The 18,918-nt window shown below is 42.5% G+C and overlaps 1 protein-coding gene across 1 annotated transcript in view; it reads right to left on the bottom strand.

Moving 5' to 3' along the window:
- Nucleotides 1–5,417, bottom strand: part of LOC148431176 (1-acyl-sn-glycerol-3-phosphate acyltransferase gamma-like) — a gene marked incomplete at its 3' end in the record, with an annotated part of 78,719 nt that extends 73,302 nt beyond the window's left edge. Inside the window, exon 1 of the mRNA XM_088466240.1 lies at nt 5,254–5,417. The remainder of the gene's footprint in view (nt 1–5,253) is intronic.
- Between the last annotated feature and the right edge of the window lie 13,501 nt (nt 5,418–18,918).

Raw genomic sequence — 18,918 nt, 5'->3', positions numbered from 1 at the left:
ACCTCCCGTCCAGTTCCTGGAGGTTCAATTGTAGCGGATCCAGATGGATTGATACCTCGGCTGTTGTCTCCATATCCTCACCCTCCCTTTTGCACGATGTCATTTAAAACATGATGCTTCAGACCACATAACCAGTTTCCAATCATTTAGCAGGATCGAGCAGGAAGCTCCCCACTGTCCAATTCCTGTCCTCCAAACTCTCACACACGCCTCCACCTCCTGCCCTCCACACACACACACTCCTCCTCCTCCTGCCCTCCACACACACACACACACACACACACACTCCCCCTGTCCTCCACACACACACTCCCCCTGTCCTCCACACACACACTCCTCCTGTCCTCCACACACACTCCTCCTGCCCTCCACACACACTCCTCCTGTCCTCCACACACACACACACACACACACACACACACACACACACACACACACACACACACACACTCCTCCTGTCCTCCACACACACACACACACTCCTCCTGTCCTCCGCACGCACGAGCCACCACCTCCTGTCCTCCGCACGCACGAGCCACCACCTCCTGTCCTCCGCACGCACGCCCCACCACCTCCTGTCCTCCGCACGCACGCCCCACCACCTCCTGTCCTCCGCACGCACGCCCCACCACCTCCTGTCCTCCGCACGCACGCCCCACCACCTCCTGTCCTCCGCACGCACGCCCCACCACCTCCTGTCCTCCGCACACCCCACCACCTCCTGTCCTCCGCACGCACGCCCCACCACCTCCTGTCCTCCGCACGCACGCCCCACCACCTCCTGTCCTCCGCACGCACGCCCCACCACCTCCTGCCCTCCACACACACACACTCCTCCTCCTCCTGCCCTCCACACACACACACACACACACTCCCCCTGTCCTCCACACACACACTCCCCCTGTCCTCCACACACACACTCCTCCTGTCCTCCACACACACTCCTCCTGCCCTCCACACACACTCCTCCTGTCCTCCACACACACACACACACACACACACACACACACACACACACACACACACTCCTCCTGTCCTCCACACACACACACACACTCCTCCTGTCCTCCGCACGCACGAGCCACCACCTCCTGTCCTCCGCACGCACGAGCCACCACCTCCTGTCCTCCGCACGCACGCCCCACCACCTCCTGTCCTCCGCACGCACGCCCCACCACCTCCTGTCCTCCGCACGCACGCCCCACCACCTCCTGTCCTCCGCACGCACGCCCCACCACCTCCTGTCCTCCGCACGCACGCCCCACCACCTCCTGTCCTCCGCACACCCCACCACCTCCTGTCCTCCGCACGCACGCCCCACCACCTCCTGTCCTCCGCACGCACGCCCCACCACCTCCTGTCCTCCGCACGCACGCCCCACCACCTCCTGCCCTCCACACACACACACTCCTCCTCCTCCTGCCCTCCACACACACACACACACACACACACACACTCCCCCTGTCCTCCACACACACACTCCCCCTGTCCTCCACACACACACTCCTCCTGTCCTCCACACACACTCCTCCTGCCCTCCACACACACTCCTCCTGTCCTCCACACACACACACACACACACACACACACACACACTCCTCCTGTCCTCCACACACACACACACACTCCTCCTGTCCTCCGCACGCACGAGCCACCACCTCCTGTCCTCCGCACGCACGAGCCACCACCTCCTGTCCTCCGCACGCACGCCCCACCACCTCCTGTCCTCCGCACGCACGCCCCACCACCTCCTGTCCTCCGCACGCACGCCCCACCACCTCCTGTCCTCCGCACGCACGCCCCACCACCTCCTGTCCTCCGCACGCACGCCCCACCACCTCCTGTCCTCCGCACACCCCACCACCTCCTGTCCTCCGCACGCACGCCCCACCACCTCCTGTCCTCCGCACGCACGCCCCACCACCTCCTGTCCTCCGCACGCACGCCCCACCACCTCCTGCCCTCCACACACACACACTCCTCCTCCTCCTGCCCTCCACACACACACACACACACACACACACACACTCCCCCTGTCCTCCACACACACACTCCCCCTGTCCTCCACACACACACTCCTCCTGTCCTCCACACACACTCCTCCTGCCCTCCACACACACTCCTCCTGTCCTCCACACACACACACACACACACACACACTCCTCCTCCTGCCCTCCACACACACTCCTCCTGTCCTCCACACACACACACACACACACACACTCCTCCTGTCCTCCACACACACACACACACACACACACACACTCCTCCTGTCCTCCGCACGCACGCCCCACCACCTCCTGTCCTCCGCACGCACGCCCCACCACCTCCTGTCCTCCGCACGCACGCCCCACCACCTGTCCTCCGCACGCACCACCACCTCCTGTCCACCGCACGCACACACGCACCACCTCCTGTCCTCCACACACACACACACACACTCCTCCTGTCCTCCACACACACACACACACACTCCTCCTGTCCTCCACACACACACACTCCTCCTGTCCTCCACACACACACACACACACTCCTCCTGTCCTCCACACACACACACTCCTCCTGTCCTCCACACACACACACTCCTCCTGTCCTCCACACACACACACTCCTCCTGTCCTCCACACACACACACACTCCTCCTGTCCTCCACACACACACACACTCCTCCTGTCCTCCACACACACACACACACACACACTCCTCCTGTCCTCCACACACACACACACACACACTCCTCCTGTCCTCCACACACACACACACACACTCCTCCTGTCCTCCACACACACACACACACACTCCTCCTGTCCTCCACACACACACACACTCCTCCTGTCCTCCACACACACTCCTCCTGTCCTCCACACACACACACACACACACACACACACACACTCCTCCTGTCCTCCGCACGCACGCCCCACCACCTCCTGTCCTCCGCACGCACGCCCCACCACCTCCTGTCCTCCGCACGCACGCCCCACCACCTGTCCTCCGCACGCACCACCACCTCCTGTCCACCGCACGCACACACGCACCACCTCCTGTCCTCCACACACACACACACACACACTCCTCCTGTCCTCCACACACACACACACACACTCCTCCTGTCCTCCACACACACACACTCCTCCTGTCCTCCACACACACACACACACACTCCTCCTGTCCTCCACACACACACACACACACTCCTCCTGTCCTCCACACACACACACTCCTCCTGTCCTCCACACACACACACTCCTCCTGTCCTCCACACACACACACTCCTCCTGTCCTCCACACACACACACACTCCTCCTGTCCTCCACACACACACACACTCCTCCTGTCCTCCACACACACACACACACACACACTCCTCCTGTCCTCCACACACACACACACACTCCTCCTGTCCTCCACACACACACACACTCCTCCTGTCCTCCACACACACTCCTCCTGTCCCACCCCCAGCACTCACCCTCCTCCTGTCCCACCCCCAGCACTCACCCTCCTCCTATCCCACCCCCAGCACTCACCCTCCTCCTGTCCCACCCCTCAGGCAGGGAGCTAGCTGCCTCCACCAGGCTCCTCCCTCAGGCAGGGAGCTAGCTGCCTCCACCAGGCTCCTCCCTCAGGCAGGGAGCTGTCTCCACCAGGCTCCTCCCTCAGGCAGGGAGCAGTCTCCACCAGGCTCCTCCCTCATGCACGTAGCTAGCTGCCTCCACCAAGCTCCTCCCTCAGGCACGTAGGACTGCTCATCATGGGCTGTGTACACGTACTTAGCTTGGACAGTTACACTGTCCCCAACAGTGAGTAGGGAGTGGTCACTCCAATGTGCATGCGAGCACCTGGGGAAATGGAGACTCCTCCACCCCCAGCACTCACCCTCCTCCTGTCCCACCCCCAGCACTCACCCTCCTCCTGTCCCACCCCTCAGGCAGGGAGCTAGCTGCCTCCACCAGGCTCCTCCCTCAGGCAGGGAGCTAGCTGCCTCCACCAGGCTCCTCCCTCAGGCAGGGAGCTGTCTCCACCAGGCTCCTCCCTCAGGCAGGGAGCTGTCTCCACCAGGCTCCTCCCTCAGGCAGGGAGCTAGCTGCCCCCAACAGGCTCCTCCCTCATGCACGTAGCTAGCTGCCTCCACCAAGCTCCTCCCTCAGGCACGTAGGACTGCTCATCATGGGCTGTGTACACGTACTTAGCTTGGACAGTTACACTGTCCCCAACAGTGAGTAGGGAGTGGTCACTCCAATGTGCATGCGAGCACCTGGGGAAATGGAGACTCCTCCACCCCCAGCACTCACCCTCCTCCTGTCCCACCCCCAGCACTCACCCTCCTCCTGTCCCACCCCCAGCACTCACCCTCCTCCTGTCCCACCCCCAGCACTCACCCTCCTCCTGTCCCACCCCCAGCACTCACCCTCCTCCTTTGCCACCCCAGCACTCACCCTCCTCCTTTGCCACTCCAAGCACTCACCCTCCACCTTTGTCACCCCCAGCACTCACCCTCCACCTTTGTCACCCCCAGCACTCACCCTCCTCCTTTGCCACCCCCAGCACTCACCCTCCTCCTTTGCCACCCCCAGCACTCACCCTCCTCCTTTGCCACCCCCAGCACTCACCCTCCTCCTTTGCCACCCCAGCACTCACCCTCCTCCTTTGCCACCCCAAGCACTCACCCTCCACCTTTGTCACCCCCAGCACTCACCCTCCTCCTTTGTCACCCCCAGCACTCACCCTCCTCCTATGCCACCCCCAGCACTCACCCTCCTCCTATGCCACCCCCAGCACTCACCCTCCTCCTATGCCACCCCCAGCACTCACCCTCCTCCTATGCCACCCCCAGCACTCACCCTCCTCCTTTGTCACCCCCAGCACTCACCCTCCTCCTGTCACCACGCCCAGCACTCACCCTCCTCCTATGCCACCCCCAGCCCTCACCCTCCTCCTGTGCCACCCCCAGCACTCACCCTCCTCCTTTGTCACCCCCAGCACTCACCCTCCTCCTGTCACCACGCCCAGCACTCACCCTCCTCCTATGCCACCCCCAGCACTCACCCTCCTCCTTTGTCACCCCCAGCACTCACCCTCCTCCTTTGTCACCCCCAGCACTCACCCTCCTCCTGTCACCACGCCCAGCACTCACCCTCCTCCTATGCCACCCCCAGCCCTCACCCTCCTCCTGTGCCACCCCCAGCACTCACCCTCCTCCTTTGTCACCCCCAGCACTCACCCTCCTCCTTTGCCACCCCCAGCCCTCACCCTCCTCCTGTCGCCACACTCTGTGTCTTCTCCGTTGCTCACCTCCAAGTCCCGGGTCCAAGTGCAAGTGACACTAGATAGCCGGAAATCCTCAACCGGAAGAGAACTCTGCACGTGGGGAAGCCACCAATCAGCCGGCACCATGTAAACTCCGCCCACTGCTTGCCTCCTAAGCGGCTACTACCTTTGAAGCCACGCCCACTCATATATTAGACACAGCCCGCAAACCACGCCCACACGATCAGCTGACTGTCACCTTATGGCTGCGCGTCCATTGGCTGCTTGTCGCTATGACTGCCGGGAGTTGTATTTATCCACTGTCTGCAGCAGCAGCGCCGGTCACAGGTCACAGGTCACAGGGTCTCTATAGTAACACACAGTAACCACATATAGTATATATATACCTACTGTCACTGCCCCTATATACTGTATGTACATCACTATCCCTACTGCCTTATACTGTGTATATATATATATATATACCTACTGTCACTGCCTCTATATACTGTATGTACATCACTATCCCTACTGCCTTATACTGTGTATATATATATACCTACTGTCACTGCCTCTATATACTGTATGTACATCACTATCCCTACTGCCTTATACTGTATATATATATATATATACCTACTGTCACTGCCTCTATATACTGTATGTACATCACTATCCCTACTGCCTTATACTGTGTATATATATATACCTACTGTCACTGCCTCTATATACTGTATGTACATCACTATCCCTACTGCCTTATACTGTATATATATATATATATACCTACTGTCACTGCCCCTATATACTGTATGTACATCACTATCCCTACTGCCTTATACTGTATATATATATATACCTACTGTCACTGCCTCTATATACTGTATGTACATCACTATCCCTACTGCCTTATACTGTATATATATATATACCTACTGTCACTGCCTCTATATACTGTATGTACATCACTATCCCTACTGCCTTATACTGTATATATATATATATATATACCTACTGTCACTGCCCCTATATACTGTATGTACATCCGTATCCCTACTGCCTTATACTGTATATATATATATATATATATACCTACTGTCACTGCCCCTATATACTGTATGTACATCACTATCCCTACTGCCTTATACTGTATATATATATATATATACCTACTGTCACTGCCCCTATATACTGTATGTACATCACTATCCCTACTGCCTTATACTGTATATATATATATACCTACTGTCACTGCCTCTATATACTGTATGTACATCACTATCCCTACTGCCTTATACTGTATATATATATATATATACCTACTGTCACTGCCCCTATATACTGTATGTACATCACTATCCCTACTGCCTTATACTGTATATATATATATACCTACTGTCACTGCCTCTATATACTGTATGTACATCACTATCCCTACTGCCTTATACTGTATATATATATATATATATATATACCTACTGTCACTGCCCCTATATACTGTATGTACATCACTATCCCTACTGCCTTATACTGTATATATATATATACCTACTGTCACTGCCTCTATATACTGTATGTACATCACTATCCCTACTGCCTTATACTGTATATATATATATATATATACCTACTGTCACTGCCCCTATATACTGTATGTACATCACTATCCCTACTGCCTTATACTGTATATATATATATATATATACCTACTGTCACTGCCCCTATATACTGTATGTACATCACTATCCCTACTGCCTTATACTGTATATATATATATACCTACTGTCACTGCCTCTATATACTGTATGTACATCACTATCCCTACTGCCTTATACTGTATATATATATATACCTACTGTCACTGCCTCTATATACTGTATGTACATCACTATCCCTACTGCCTTATACTGTATATATATATATATATATATACCTACTGTCACTGCCCCTATATACTGTATGTACATCACTATCCCTACTGCCTTATACTGTATATATATATATACCTACTGTCACTGCCTCTATATACTGTATGTACATCACTATCCCTACTGCCTTATACTGTATATATATATATACCTACTGTCACTGCCCCTACATACTGTATGTACATCCCTATCCCTACTGCCTTATACTGTGTATATATATATATATACCTACTGTCACTGCCCCTATATACTGTATGTACATCCCTATCCCTACTGCCTTATACTGTATATATATATATACCTACTGTCACTGCCTCTATATACTGTATGTACATCACTATCCCTACTGCCTTATACTGTATATATATATATACCTACTGTCACTGCCCCTACATACTGTATGTACATCCCTATCCCTACTGCCTTATACTGTGTATATATATATATATATACCTACTGTCACTGCCCCTATATACTGTATGTACATCACTATCCCTACTGCCTTATACTGTATATATATATATACCTACTGTCACTGCCTCTATATACTGTATGTACATCACTATCCCTACTGCCTTATACTGTATATATATATATACCTACTGTCACTGCCTCTATATACTGTATGTACATCACTATCCCTACTGCCTTATACTGTATATATATATATACCTACTGTCACTGCCTCTATATACTGTATGTACATCACTATCCCTACTGCCTTATACTGTATATATATATATACCTACTGTCACTGCCCCTACATACTATATGTACATCCCTATCCCTACTGCCTTATACTGTGTATATATATATATATACCTACTGTCACTGCCCCTATATACTGTATGTACATCACTATCCCTACTGCCTTATACTGTATATATATATATACCTACTGTCACTGCCTCTATATACTGTATGTACATCACTATCCCTACTGCCTTATACTGTATATATATATATACCTACTGTCACTGCCCCTATATACTGTATGTACATCACTATCCCTACTGCCTTATACTGTATATATATATATATACCTACTGTCACTGCCTCTATATACTGTATGTACATCCCTATCCCTACTGCCTTATACTGTATATATATATATATATATACCTACTGTCACTGCCTCTATATACTGTATGTACATCCCTATCCCTACTGCCTTATACTGTGTATATATATATATATACCTACTGTCACTGCCTCTATATACTGTATGTACATCACTATCCCTACTGCCTTATACTGTATATATATATATACCTACTGTCACTGCCCCTATATACTGTATGTACATCACTATCCCTACTGCCTTATACTGTATATATATATATATACCTACTGTCACTGCCCCTATATACTGTATGTACATCACTATCCCTACTGCCTTATACTGTATATATATATATATATATACCTACTGTCACTGCTCCTATATACTGTATGTACATCACTATCCCTACTGCCTTATACTGTGTATATATATATATATATACCTACTGTCACTGCCTCTATATACTGTATGTACATCACTATCCCTACTGCCTTATACTGTATATATATATATATATATATATACCTACTGTCACTGCCCCTATATACTGTATGTACATCCCTATCCCTACTGCCTTATACTGTATATATATATATATATATACCTACTGTCACTGCCCCTATATACTGTATGTACATCCCTATCCCTACTGCCTTATACTGTGTATATATATATATATACCTACTGTCACTGCCTCTATATACTGTATGTACATCACTATCCCTACTGCCTTATACTGTATATATATATATACCTACTGTCACTGCCCCTATATACTGTATGTACATCACTATCCCTACTGCCTTATACTGTATATATATATATATATATATACCTACTGTCACTGCCTCTATATACTGTATGTACATCACTATCCCTACTGCCTTATACTGTATATATATATATATATACCTACTGTCACTGCCCCTATATACTGTATGTACATCACTATCCCTACTGCCTTATACTGTATATATATATATATATACCTACTGTCACTGCCCCTATATACTGTATGTACATCACTATCCCTACTGCCTTATACTGTGTATATATATATATATACCTACTGTCACTGCCCCTATATACTGTATGTACATCACTATCCCTACTGCCTTATACTGTGTATATATATATATACCTACTGTCACTGCCCCTATATACTGTATGTACATCACTATCCCTACTGCCTTATACTGTGTATATATATATATATATACCTACTGTCACTGCCCCTATATACTGTATGTACATCACTATCCCTACTGCCTTATACTGTGTATATATATATACCTACTGTCACTGCCTCTATATACTGTATGTACATCACTATCCCTACTGCCTTATACTGTGTATATATATATATATACCTACTGTCACTGCCTCTATATACTGTATGTACATCACTATCCCTACTGCCTTATACTGTGTATATATATATATACCTACTGTCACTGCCCCTATATACTGTATGTACATCCCTATCCCTACTGCCTTATACTGTATATATATATATACCTACTGTCACTGCCCCTATATACTGTATGTACATCACTATCCCTACTGCCTTATACTGTGTATATATATATATACCTACTGTCACTGCCTCTATATACTGTATGTACATCCCTATCCCTACTGCCTTATACTGTATATATATATATATATACCTACTGTCACTGCCCCTATATACTGTATGTACATCACTATCCCTACTGCCTTATACTGTGTATATATATATATATACCTACTGTCACTGCCTCTATATACTGTATGTACATCACTATCCCTACTGCCTTATACTGTGTATATATATATATATACCTACTGTCACTGCCCCTATATACTGTATGTACATCACTATCCCTACTGCCTTATACTGTGTATATATATATATACCTACTGTCACTGCCCCTATATACTGTATGTACATCCCTATCCCTACTGCCTTATACTGTGTATATATATATATATATACCTACTGTCACTGCCCCTATATACTGTATGTACATCACTATCCCTACTGCCTTATACTGTATATATATATATACCTACTGTCACTGCCTCTATATACTGTATGTACATCACTATCCCTACTGCCTTATACTGTATATATATATACCTACTGTCACTGCCTCTATATACTGTATGTACATCCCTATCCCTACTGCCTTATACTGTGTATATATATATATACCTACTGTCACTGCCCCTATATACTGTATGTACATCCCTATCCCTACTGCCTTATACTGTGTATATATATATATACCTACTGTCACTGCCCCTATATACTGTATGTACATCACTATCCCTACTGCCTTATACTGTGTATATATATATATACCTACTGTCACTGCCCCTATATACTGTATGTACATCACTATCCCTACTGCCTTATACTGTGTGTATATATATATACCTACTGTCACTGCCCCTATATACTGTATGTACATCACTATCCCTACTGCCTTATACTGTGTATATATATATATACCTACTGTCACTGCCCCTATATACTGTATGTACATCACTATCCCTACTGCCTTATACTGTGTATATATATATATATATATATATATATACCTACTGTCACTGCCTCTATATACTGTATGTACATCACTATCCCTACTGCCTTATACTGTATATATATATATATATACCTACTGTCACTGCCTCTATATACTGTATGTACATCCCTATCCCTACTGCCTTATACTGTGTATATATATATATACCTACTGTCACTGCCCCTATATACTGTATGTACATCACTATCCCTACTGCCTTATACTGTGTATATATATATACCTACTGTCACTGCCTCTATATACTGTATGTACATCACTATCCCTACTGCCTTATACTGTGTATATATATATATACCTACTGTCACTGCCTCTATATACTGTATGTACATCCCTATCCCTACTGCCTTATACTGTGTATATATATATATATATACCTACTGTCACTGCCCCTATATACTGTATGTACATCCCTATCCCTACTGCCTTATACTGTATATATATATATATATATACCTACTGTCACTGCCCCTATATACTGTATGTACATCCCTATCCCTACTGCCTTATACTGTATATATATATATACCTACTGTCACTGCCCCTATATACTGTATGTACATCACTATCCCTACTGCCTTATACTGTATATATATATATACCTACTGTCACTGCCCCTATATACTGTATGTACATCACTATCCCTACTGCCTTATACTGTATATATATATATATACCTACTGTCACTGCCTCTATATACTGTATGTACATCACTATCCCTACTGCCTTATACTGTGTATATATATATACATACTGTCACTGCCTCTATATACTGTATGTACATCCCTATCCCTACTGCCTTATACTGTATATATATATATACCTACTGTCACTGCCTCTATATACTGTATGTACATCACTATCCCTACTGCCTTATACTGTATATATATATATACCTACTGTCACTGCCTCTATATACTGTATGTACATCCCTATCCCTACTGCCTTATACTGTGTATATATATATATACCTACTGTCACTGCCTCTATATACTGTATGTACATCACTATCCCTACTGCCTTATACTGTATATATATATATACCTACTGTCACTGCCCCTATATACTGTATGTACATCACTATCCCTACTGCCTTATACTGTATATATATATACCTACTGTCACTGCTCCTATATACTGTATGTACATCACTATCCCTACTGCCTTATACTGTGTATATATATATATATATACCTACTGTCACTGCCTCTATATACTGTATGTACATCCCTATCCCTACTGCCTTATACTGTATATATATATATATATATATATATATACCTACTGTCACTGCCTCTATATACTGTATGTACATCACTATCCCTACTGCCTTATACTGTATATATATATATACCTACTGTCACTGCCCCTATATACTGTATGTACATCACTATCCCTACTGCCTTATACTGTATATATATATATACCTACTGTCACTGCCCCTATATACTGTATGTACATCACTATCCCTACTGCCTTATACTGTATACTATCCCTACTGCCTTATACTGTGTATATATATATATACCTACTGTCACTGCCTCTATATACTGTATGTACATCCCTATCCCTACTGCCTTATACTGTGTATATATATATATATATACCTACTGTCACTGCCTCTATATACTGTATGTACATCACTATCCCTACTGCCTTATACTGTGTATATATATATATACCTACTGTCACTGCCTCTATATACTGTATGTACATCACTATCCTACTGCCTTATACTGTGTATATATATATATACCTACTGTCACTGCCTCTATATACTGTATGTACATCACTATCCCTACTGCCTTATACTGTGTAATATATATATATATACCTACTGTCACTGCCCCTATATACTGTATGTACATCACTATCCCTACTGCCTTATACTGTATATATATATATATACCTACTGTCACTGCCTCTATATACTGTATGTACATCCCTATCCCTACTGCCTTATACTGTGTATATATATATATATATATACCTACTGTCACTGCCTCTATATACTGTATGTACATCCCTATCCCTACTGCCTTATACTGTATATATATATATATATATATATATATATATACCTACTGTCACTGCCCCTATATACTGTATGTACATCACTATCCCTACTGCCTTATACTGTGTATATATATATATACCTACTGTCACTGCCCTATATACTGTATGTACATCACTATCCCTACTGCCTTATACTGTATATATATATATACCTACTGTCACTGCCCCTATATACTGTATGTACATCACTATCCCTACTGCCTTATACTGTATATATATATATATATATACCTACTGTCACTGCCCTATATACTGTATGTACATCCCTATCCCTACTGCCTTATACTGTGTATATATATATATATACCTACTGTCACTGCCCCTATATACTGTATGTACATCACTATCCCTACTGCCTTATACTGTGTATATATATATATATACCTACTGTCACTGCCCTATATACTGTATGTACATCCCTATCCCTACTGCCTTATACTGTGTATATATATACCTACTGTCACTGCCCCTATATACTGTATGTACATCCCTATCCCTACTGCCTTATACTGTGTATATATATATATATACCTACTGTCACTGCCTCTATATACTGTATGTACATCACTATCCCTACTGCCTTATACTGTATATATATATATATATATACCTACTGTCACTGCCTCTATATACTGTATGTACATCCCTATCCCTACTGCCTTATACTGTGTATATATATATATACCTACTGTCACTGCCCCTATATACTGTATGTACATCACTATCCCTACTGCCTTATACTGTGTATATATATATATATACCTACTGTCACTGCCTCTATATACTGTATGTACATCACTATCCCTACTGCCTTATACTGTATATATATATATACCTACTGTCACTGCCTCTATATACTGTATGTACATCACTATCCCTACTGCCTTATACTGTGTATATATATATATACCTACTGTCACTGCCTCTATATACTGTATGTACATCACTATCCCTACTGCCTTATACTGTATATATATATACCTACTGTCACTGCCCCTATATACTGTATGTACATCACTATCCCTACTGCCTTATACTGTATATATATATATATACCTACTGTCACTGCCTCTATATACTGTATGTACATCACTATCCCTACTGCCTTATACTGTGTATATATATATATATATACCTACTGTCACTGCCTCTATATACTGTATGTACATCACTATCCCTACTGCCTTATACTGTATATATATATATATACCTACTGTCACTGCCTCTATATACTGTATGTACATCACTATCCCTACTGCCTTATACTGTATATATATATATACCTACTGTCACTGCCTCTATATACTGTATGTACATCACTATCCCTACTGCCTTATACTGTATATATATATATACCTACTGTCACTGCCCCTATATACTGTATGTACATCACTATCCCTACTGCCTTATACTGTGTATATATATATATATACCTACTGTCACTGCCTCTATATACTGTATGTACATCACTATCCCTACTGCCTTATACTGTATATATATATATATATATATATACCTACTGTCACTGCCTCTATATACTGTATGTACATCACTATCCCTACTGCCTTATACTGTGTATATATATATATAACCTACTGTCACTGCCTCTATATACTGTATGTACATCCCTATCCCTACTGCCTTATACTGTATATATATATATATACCTACTGTCACTGCCTCTATATACTGTATGTACATCCCTATCCTACTGCCTTATACTGTGTATATATATATATATACCTACTGTCACTGCCTCTATATACTGTATGTACATCACTATCCCTACTGCCTTATACTGTATATATATATATACCTACTGTCACTGCCTCTATATACTGTATGTACATCCCTATCCCTACTGCCTTATACTGTATATATATATATATATATATATATATATACCTACTGTCACTGCTCCTATATACTGTATGTACATCACTATCCCTACTGCCTTATACTGTGTATATATATATATATACCTACTGTCACTGCCTCTATATACTGTATGTACATCACTATCCCTACTGCCTTATACTGTGTATATATATATACCTACTGTCACTGCTCCTATATACTGTATGTACATCCCTATCCCTACTGCCTTATACTGTGTATATATATATATATATATATACCTACTGTCACTGCCCTATATACTGTATGTACATCACTATCCCTACTGCCTTATACTGTATATATATATACCTATGTCACTGCCCTATATACTGTATGACATCCCTATCCCTACATGCCTTATACTGTATATATAATATATATACCTACTGTCACTGCCCTATATACTGTATGTACATCACTATCCCTACTGCCTTATACTGTATATATATATATACCTACTGTCACTGCCTCTATATACTGTATGTACATCACTATCCCTACTGCCTTATACTGTGTATATATATATATATACCTACTGTCACTGCCTCTATATACTGTATGTACATCACTATCCCTACTGCCTTATACTGTATATATATATATATACCTACTGTCACTGCCTCTATATACTGTATGTACATCACTATCCCTACTGCCTTATACTGTATATATATATATATACCTACTGTCACTGCCTCTATATACTGTATGTACATCACTATCCCTACTGCCTATACTGTATATATATATATACCTACTGTCACTGCCCTATATACTGTATGTACATCACTATCCCTACTGCCTTATACTGTGTATATATATATATATATACCTACTGTCACTGCCTCTATATACTGTATGTACATCACTATCCCTACTGCCTTATACTGTATATATATATATATATATATATATATATATATATACCTACTGTCACTGCCTCTATATACTGTATGTACATCACTATCCCTACTGCCTTATACTGTGTATATATATATATACCTACTGTCACTGCCTCTATATACTGTATGTACATCCCTATCCCTACTGCCTTATACTGTATATATATATATATACCTACTGTCACTGCCTCTATATACTGTATGTACATCCCTATCCCTACTGCCTTATACTGTATATATATATATATATACCTACTGTCACTGCCTCTATATACTGTATGTACATCACTATCCCTACTGCCTTATACTGTATATATATATATACCTACTGTCACTGCCTCTATATACTGTATGTACATCCCTATCCCTACTGCCTTATACTGTATATATATATATATATATATATATATATATATATATATATACCTACTGTCACTGCCTCTAAATACTGTATGTACATCACTATCCCTACTGCCTTATACTGTGTATATATATATATATACCTACTGTCACTGCCTCTATATACTGTATGTACATCACTATCCCTACTGCCTTATACTGTGTATATATATATACCTACTGTCACTGCTCCTATATACTGTATGTACATCCTATCCCTACTGCCTTATACTGTGTATATAATATATATATATATATACCTACTGTCACTGCCCCTATATACTGTATGTACATCACTATCCTACTGCCTTATACTGTATATATATATATATACCTACTGTCACTGCCCTATATACTGTATGTACATCCCTATCCCTACTGCCTTATACTGTAAATATATATATATATATATATATATACCTACTGTCACTGCCCCTATATACTGTATGTACATCCCTATCCCTACTGCCTTATACTGTATATATATATATACCTACTGTCACTGCCTCTATATACTGTATGTACATCACTATCCCTACTGCCTTATACTGTGTATATATATATATATACCTACTGTCACTGCCTCTATATACTGTATGTACATCACTATCCCTACTGCCTTATACTGTATATATATATATATACCTACTGTCACTGCCTCTATATACTGTATGTACATCCTATCCCTACTGCCTTATACTGTATATATATATATATATATATATATACCTACTGTCACTGCCCTATATACTGTATGTACATCACTATCCCTACTGCCTTATACTGTATATATATATATATATACCTACTGTCACTGCCTCTATATACTGTATGTACATCACTATCCCTACTGCCTTATACTGTGTATATATATATATATACCTACTGTCACTGCCTCTATATACTGTATGTACATCACTATCCCTACTGCCTTATACTGTATATATATATATATATATACCTACTGTCACTGCCTCTATATACTGTATGTACATCACTATCCCTACTGCCTTATACTGTATATATATATATATACCTACTGTCACTGCCTCTATATACTGTATGTACATCACTATCCCTACTGCCTTATACTGTATATATATATATACCTACTGTCACTGCCTCTATATACTGTATGTACATCACTATCCCTACTGCCTTATACATCCCTACTGCCTTATACTGTATATATATATATACCTACTGTCACTGCCCCTATATACTGTATGTACATCACTATCCCTACTGCCTTATACTGTGTATATATATATATATACCTACTGTCACTGCCTCTATATACTGTATGTACATCACTATCCCTACTGCCTTATACTGTATATATATATATATATATATATATATATATATATATACCTACTGTCACTGCCTCTATATACTGTATGTACATCACTATCCCTACTGCCTTATACTGTGTATATATATATATACCTACTGTCACTGCCTCTATATACTGTATGTACATCCCTATCCCTACTGCCTTATACTGTATATATATATATATACCTACTGTCACTGCCTCTATATACTGTATGTACATCCCTATCCCTACTGCCTTATACTGTATATATATATATATATACCTACTGTCACTGCCTCTATATACTGTATGTACATCACTATCCCTACTGCCTTATACTGTATATATATATATACCTACTGTCACTGCCTCTATATACTGTATGTACATCCCTATCCCTACTGCCTTATACTGTATATATATATATATATATATATATATATATATATATACCTACTGTCACTGCCTCTAATACTGTATGTACATCACTATCCCTACTGCCTTATACTGTGTATATATATATATATACCTACTGTCACTGCCTCTATATACTGTATGTACATCACTATCCCTACTGCCTTATACTGTGTATATATATATACCTACTGTCACTGCTCCTATATACTGTATGTACATCCCTATCCCTACTGCCTTATACTGTGTATATATCATATATATATATATACCTACTGTCACTGCCCCTATATACTGTATGTACATCACTATCCCTACTGCCTTATACTGTATATATATATATATATACCTACTGTCACTGCCCTATATACTGTATGTACATCCCTATCCCTACTGCCTTATACTGTATATATATATATATATATATATATACCTACTGTCACTGCCCCTATATACTGTATGTACATCCCTATCCCTACTGCCTTATACTGTTATATATATATATACCTACTGTCACTGCCTCTATATACTGTATGTACATCACTATCCCTACTGCCTTATACTGTGTATATAATATATATAGTATATACCTACTGTCACTGCCCCTATATACTGTATGTACATCCGTATCCCTACTGCCTTATATTGTATATATATATAATATACCTACTGTCACTGCCTCTATATACTGTATGTACATCACTATCCCTACTGCCTTATACTGTGTATATATATATATACCTACTGTCACTGCCCCTATATACTGTATGTACATCACTATCCCTACTGCCTTATACTGTATATATATATATATATATATATATACCTACTGTCACTGCCTCTATATACTGTATGTACATCCCTATCCCTACTGCCTTATACTGTTATATATATATATATACCTACTGTCACTGCCTCTATATACTGTATGTACATCACTATCCCTACTGCCTTATACTGTGTATATATATATATACCTACTGTCACTGCCTCTATATACTGTATGTACATCCCTATCCCTACTGCCTTATACTGTGTATATATATATATATACCTACTGTCACTGCCTCTATATACTGTA

This window comes from Taudactylus pleione, unplaced genomic scaffold (genome assembly GCF_031769625.1).
Source record: "Taudactylus pleione unplaced genomic scaffold, aTauple2 ptg002716l, whole genome shotgun sequence".
NCBI classification, from domain to species: Eukaryota; Metazoa; Chordata; class Amphibia; order Anura; family Myobatrachidae; genus Taudactylus; species Taudactylus pleione.
This window is presented reverse-complemented; position numbering and strand designations above follow the sequence as displayed.